Source organism: Rhinopithecus roxellana, chromosome 4, assembly GCF_007565055.1.
Source record: "Rhinopithecus roxellana isolate Shanxi Qingling chromosome 4, ASM756505v1, whole genome shotgun sequence".
NCBI lineage: Eukaryota > Metazoa > Chordata > Mammalia > Primates > Cercopithecidae > Rhinopithecus > Rhinopithecus roxellana.
Window position 1 is genome coordinate 26328629 of NC_044552.1, and position 6073 is coordinate 26334701.

The following is a 6073-nucleotide window of genomic DNA, read 5'->3' on the forward strand; positions in this document are numbered from 1 at the left end:
GTAAACTACAGTAAATTATCAGTCTGGATATTGATGTTGATATAATTAAAATAAAGAATGTTTTCATCACTATGATATCCCTCATTTTACCCTTTTGTAGCCACAGTCACTTCCCTCCTGTTTCCACTTCTTCTTTAACACAGCAACTATTAATTTCCATTGCTATCGCTTTGGCATTTCAGGACTGTTATATAAGTGGAATCATTTAGTAGACAACATTTTGCAATTTTTTTTCACTCAATGTAATTCCCTGGTGATTCATCCAGGTAGCAGTGCCTATATCCAGTTTGTTTCTTTTTATTGCTAAGTAGTATTTCCTAGTATGGATATACCACAGTTTGTTTCCAGTTTTTGTCTGAATAAAGCTGCTATGAGCATACATGTGCAGATTTTTCTCTGAACGTAAGTCTTCATTTCTCTGGGATAAATGCTCAGGAGTGCAATTGCTGGGTTGTGTGGTAGTTGCATGTTTTGCTTTTAAAGAAAATGCCAAACTATTTTCCAGTGTGACTGTACTATATTACATTCCCAGCAGCCAAATGTGAGTGATCTATTTTCTCTGTATCCTCACCAGCATTTGGTATTGTGCCTACTTTTTATTTTAGCCATCATGATAGGTATATAGTAAAATCTCATTGTGGTTTTAATTTGTAATTCTCTAATGGCTAATGACATTGCACATGTTTTCATTTCCTCATTTTGTATCTATGTACCCTTTTTGGTTCCATATGCACTTTAAAATAGTTTTTACTAGTTCTGTGAAGCATCTCAATGGTAGTTTAATAGGAATAACATTTAATTATAAATTGCTTTGGGCAGTATGGCCATTTTAATGATATTGTTTCTTCCTATCCATGAACATGCAATGTTTTTCCATTTGTTTGTGTCATTTCTTATTTTTTTGAGCAGTGCTTTTTAGTTCTTCTTGTGGAGATCTTTCACCTCCCTGCTTAGCTGTATTCCTAGGTATTTTATTCTGTTTGTGGCAATTGTGAATGGAATTGCATTCCTAATTTTGCTCTAGGCTTGACTGTTGTTGGTGTATAGAAATGTTAGTAATTTTTGCACATTGATTTTGTATCCTGAAGGACCTTGCTGAAGTTGTTTATCAGCTTAAGAAGCTTTTGGGCTGAGATTGATGGGGTTTTCTAGATATAGGATCATGTCATCCGCAAACAGGAATACTTTGACTTCCTCTTTTCCTATTTGGCTGCTCTTTACTCTTTTCTCTTTCCTAATTGCCCTGGCAAGGACTTCCAGTACTATGTTGAATAGGAGTAATGAGAGGGGGCATTCCTGTCTTCTGCCAGTTTTCAAGGAGAGTGCTTCCAGCTTTTGCCCATTCAGTATTATATTGGTTGTGGATTTGTCATAGATATTAATATGATGCTCTTATTAATAGATAACTATTATAAATTAATTTTTAATAATTAATAAATTTAATAATTAATAATAATTAATGGTAATTGATTGACTATTAATTATTATTTATTATTTTTAATATTATTAATTTTATTTATTATTAAATATTATTTATTTAATATTAAATAGTATTAAATATTATATTTATTATTAAATATTGTTTATTTAATATTAAATATTATTAAATATTATCAAATATTATATTTATTATTAAATAATATATTGAATAATATAATAAAATTAATATTATTAAATATTATTTTAATATTATTTAAATTTTTTAATATTTTAAAATTATTTTAATATTAATAATTAATTAATTACCTATTAATTAAGTATTAATTATTAATAGGTAATAAGATGCTCTTATTATTTTGAAGTATGTTCCTTCAATACCTAGTTTATTGAGAGTTTTTAACATGAAGGAGTGTTGAATTTTATGAGAAGACTTTTCTGCATCTATTGAGATAATCATGTGAGTTTTTTCTTTAGTTCTGTTTATGTGATGAATCACATTTATTGATTTTTATATGTTGAACAAACCTCATATCCCAGGGATAAAGCCTTCTTGATCATGGTAGATGGGCTTTTGGATGTGCTGCTGGATTTGGTTTACCAGTATGTTGCTGAGAATTTTTTGCATCAATGTTTATCAAGGATATTGGCCTGAAGTTTTCTTCTTTTGTTGTGTCTCTGCCAGGTTTTGGTATTTAGATGATGCTAGCTTTATAGAATGAGTTAGGTAGGAGTCTCTCCTCCCCAATTTTTTGGAATAGTTTCAGCAGAAATGGTACCATTTCTTCTTTGTACACCTGATAGAATTCAGCTATGAATCCATTTGGTCCTGGGCTTTTTTTTTTTTTTGGTTGGTAGGCTATTTATTACTGACTCAATTCCAGAGCTCATTATTAGTTTGTTTGTTCATTCATTCAACTTCTTCCTGGTTCAGTCTTGGGGGTGTATGTGTCCCTGAATTTATCCATTTCTTCTAGATTTTCTACTTTATGTCATAGAGGTATCCATAATATTCTCTGATGGTTGTATGTATTTCTGTGGGGTCAGTAGTAATATCTCCTTTGTCATTTCTAATTGTGTTTATTTGAATCTTCTCTCTTTTCTTCTTTATTAGTCTAGCTAGCACTCAATCTATTTCATTAATTTTTTCATAAAACCAGCTCCTGGATTCATTGATCTTTTGAATCATTTTTGTGTCTCAGTCTCCTTCCACTCAGCTCTGATTTTGGTTATTTCTTGTCTTCTGCTAGCCTTGAGATTGGTTGACTCTTGGTACTCTGGTTCTTTGAGTTATTATATTAGGTTGTTAAATTGAGATCTTTCTAACTTTCTGATGTGGGAATTTAGTGCTATAAATTTCCTTCTTAACACTGCCTTAGTTGTGTCCCAGAGCTTCTGGTGGGTTGTATCTTTGTTCTCATTCATGTCAAAGAGCTTCTTGATTTCTGCCTGAATTTCATTATTTACCCAAAAGTCATTCAGAAGCAGGTTATTTAATTTCCATGTAATTGCATGGTTTTGAGTGAACTTTTAGTCTTGATTTCTAATTTGATTGTGCTGTGGTCCAAGAGATTGTTTGTCATGTTCTTTTGCATTTGCTGAGGAGTGTTTTACTTCTAATTATATGATTGATTTTAGAGTATGTGCCATGTGGCAATGAGAAAAATGTATATTCTGTCTCTTTTGGGTGGAAAGTTCTACAGATATTTATCAGGTTCATTTGATCCAGAGCTGAGTTCAGGTCCTGAATATCTTTGTTAATTTTCTGTCTTGATGATCTATCTAATATTGTCAGTGGGGTGTTAAAGTCTCCCACTATTATTGTGTGGGAGTCTAAGCCTCTTTGTAGGTCGCTAAGAACTTGCTTTATGAATCTGGGTGCTCCTCTTTGGAGGTACATACTTTTAGGATAGTTAGATCTTTTGTTGAATTGGACCTTTTACCATTATGTAATGCCCTTCTTTGTCTTTTTTGACCTTTGTTGGTTTAAAGCCTGTTTTGTCTGAAACTAGTATTGCAACCCTGCTTTTTTCTGTTTTCCATTTGCTTGGTAGATTTTTCTCCATCTGTTTATTTTGACCCTATGTGTGTCATTGCATGTGAGATGGGTCTCTTGAAGACAGCATACCAATAGGCCTTGGTCCTTTATCCAGATTACCACTCTGCCTTTTAAATGGGGCACTAGCCTATTTACATTTAAGATTAGTATTGATATGTGTGGATTTGCTCCTGTCATCATGATGTTAGCTGATTATTTTGCAGACTTGTTTATGTGGTTGCTTTACAGTGTCACTGGTCTCTGTACTTCAGTGTGTTTTTGTAGTGGCTAGTAACAGTATTTCCTTTCCATGTTTAGTGCTTCCTTCAGGAGCTCTTGTAAGACAAGTCTAGTGGTAATGAATTCCCTCAGCATTTCCTTCTCTGAAAAGGTTCTTATTTCTCCTTCACTTTTGAAGCTTAGTTTGGCCACATATGAAATTCTGGGTTGAAATGTATTTTCTTTAAGAATACTGAATGTTAGCCCCCAGTCTCTTCTGGTTGGTAGAGATTCTGCTGACAGGTCCACTGTTAGTCTGATGGACTTTTCATTGTAGGTGACCTGGCATTTCTCTCGAGCTGCCAACTGTTTTTCTTTCATTTCAACCTTGGAGAATCTGATAATTTATGCCTTCGGAATGATCTTCTTGTGAAGTATCTTACTGGGGTTCTCTGCATTTCCTGTATTTGAATGTTGGTCTCTCCAGCTAGGCTGGGGACATGCTCATGGATGATACCCTGAAATACATTTTCCAAGTTGGTTTCATTCTTCCCATCTCTCTCAGGAACACCAATAAGTCATAGATTTGGTCTCTTTACATAATCTCATATTTTTCAGAAGTTTTTCTTCCTTCCTTTTCATTCTTTTTTCTCTATTCTTGTCTGACTGTCTTATTTCAGAAAGCCAGTCTTGAAGCATGGAGATTCTTTTTTCCATTGGGTCTATTCTGCTATTAATAGTTGTGATTGCATTATGAAATTCTTGTAGTGTGTTTTTCAGCTCTATCAAGTTGGTTATGTTCTTATCTATACTGGCTATTTTATCTATCAGCTCCTGCATTGTATTATCATGGCTTTTAGCTACCTTGGATTGGGTTTCAATGTACTTCTGTAGCTCAATGATCTTCGTTTCTCTCCTTATTCTGAATTATATTTCTGTTATTTCAACCATCTCAGCCCAGTTCAGAATCCTTGCTTGAGAGATGATGTGGTTGTTTGGAGAAAAGAAGGCACTCTGGCTTTTTGAGTTGTCAAGGTTCTTGCCCTGATTCTTTCTCATTTATGGGCTTATTTTCCTTTAATCTTTGAGATTGCTGACCTTTTTACTTATCCTATTTGATGACTTTGAGGGTTTGATTGTGGTATAAGGTGGATTCAGCCAACTGACTTCATTTCTGGAAGATTTTATTTGGCCAATATTCCACTCCCAACTCCTGGACTGCATGCTGTAATCCTTTGGGACTTGTATGGGGCCCTGACTTTGTTCTGTGATTCCTCAGAATTAGGAATCTGCTGTGATGAGGTGGTTGGGGGGAAAGCGGGAGTGGTGCAGTCCAAAGTGCTCCCAGACCGCTGGTCACCACACTCCAATGAGTGGTGTCAGCCAAAGTGTTTCATAGTACAGTGACAGCAGGATCTGTCCTTGTTTGAGTGTGCCAGCTGCAGCAGTAGTGGCAGCTGCAGCAGAGTACTAGCGGGTGCCAGGGTGCCCGCCTCCCTGCACGCATCCACCACAGTGGCAGAGGCAATGCAGCTGTAGGAAGGGCAGAGGGGCCCCTGCTGGCAACTGTATGTGTGGTCACACAGGAGGTGGTGTTGGCTCACGCGCAGGGCATTGGCAGGTGCAGGTCTGCGTGCTTTTCTGTGCAGGAGTGGTCACTCAGGTGGGGGAGGATCTGCTGTTCTCCGCACAGTGTTAGCACAGGGTGGGATGATGGAGGGAGTGGGGCTGGTTGACTCTGTGCCCACCAAGGCTCTGTCTACAATGGCGGTCATCAGGAGAGTGGTGGGGGGTGAATTGCACTACCATATGCTGGTGAAGCAAGGAAAACAAAACCTACCCAGCAGACATGTACCAGCAAAGTGATGCGGGGAGTTGCTGTGGGCCCAGAGGAAGCTGCAGTGTGGGGAGGGAGCATGCAGGCTGGTGCCTGGTCATAGGGGCCTCCTCGTTGGAGCTCTCCACTCACTGGTCAGGCATTGTCTACCAGTGTAGAAGCTATGGTGCAGGCCCACAGGGCACCTGAGGCTGCCCTGCAAGCAGATATGGCCAGGCTGGGGCCCCAGGAGAGGCCAGAAGACCAAGGGGTGCTCAGATAGAACCAGATCCATCTGATGGGCAAGACCAGCCTATAGATTTCAGGACCAACAGTTCCCCTAGTGTTAATGTTTCCTGTGGGAGTAAGTTGAGCCTAGGGAAATGGCCATCCCTGGCCATGCTCCACTGCAGATGCTTTTGCACCGAATCCTCTAGGCTCCACACCAGCTGGCTTGCTGCCCCTACCACTTCTCTAAGCAGTTCTCCCTGCCAACTCAAGTGTCCATGGTGGTCAATGAGTCTCCTCCTGCCATGGTTCCAGAGGTCATGGTGACAGTGGGT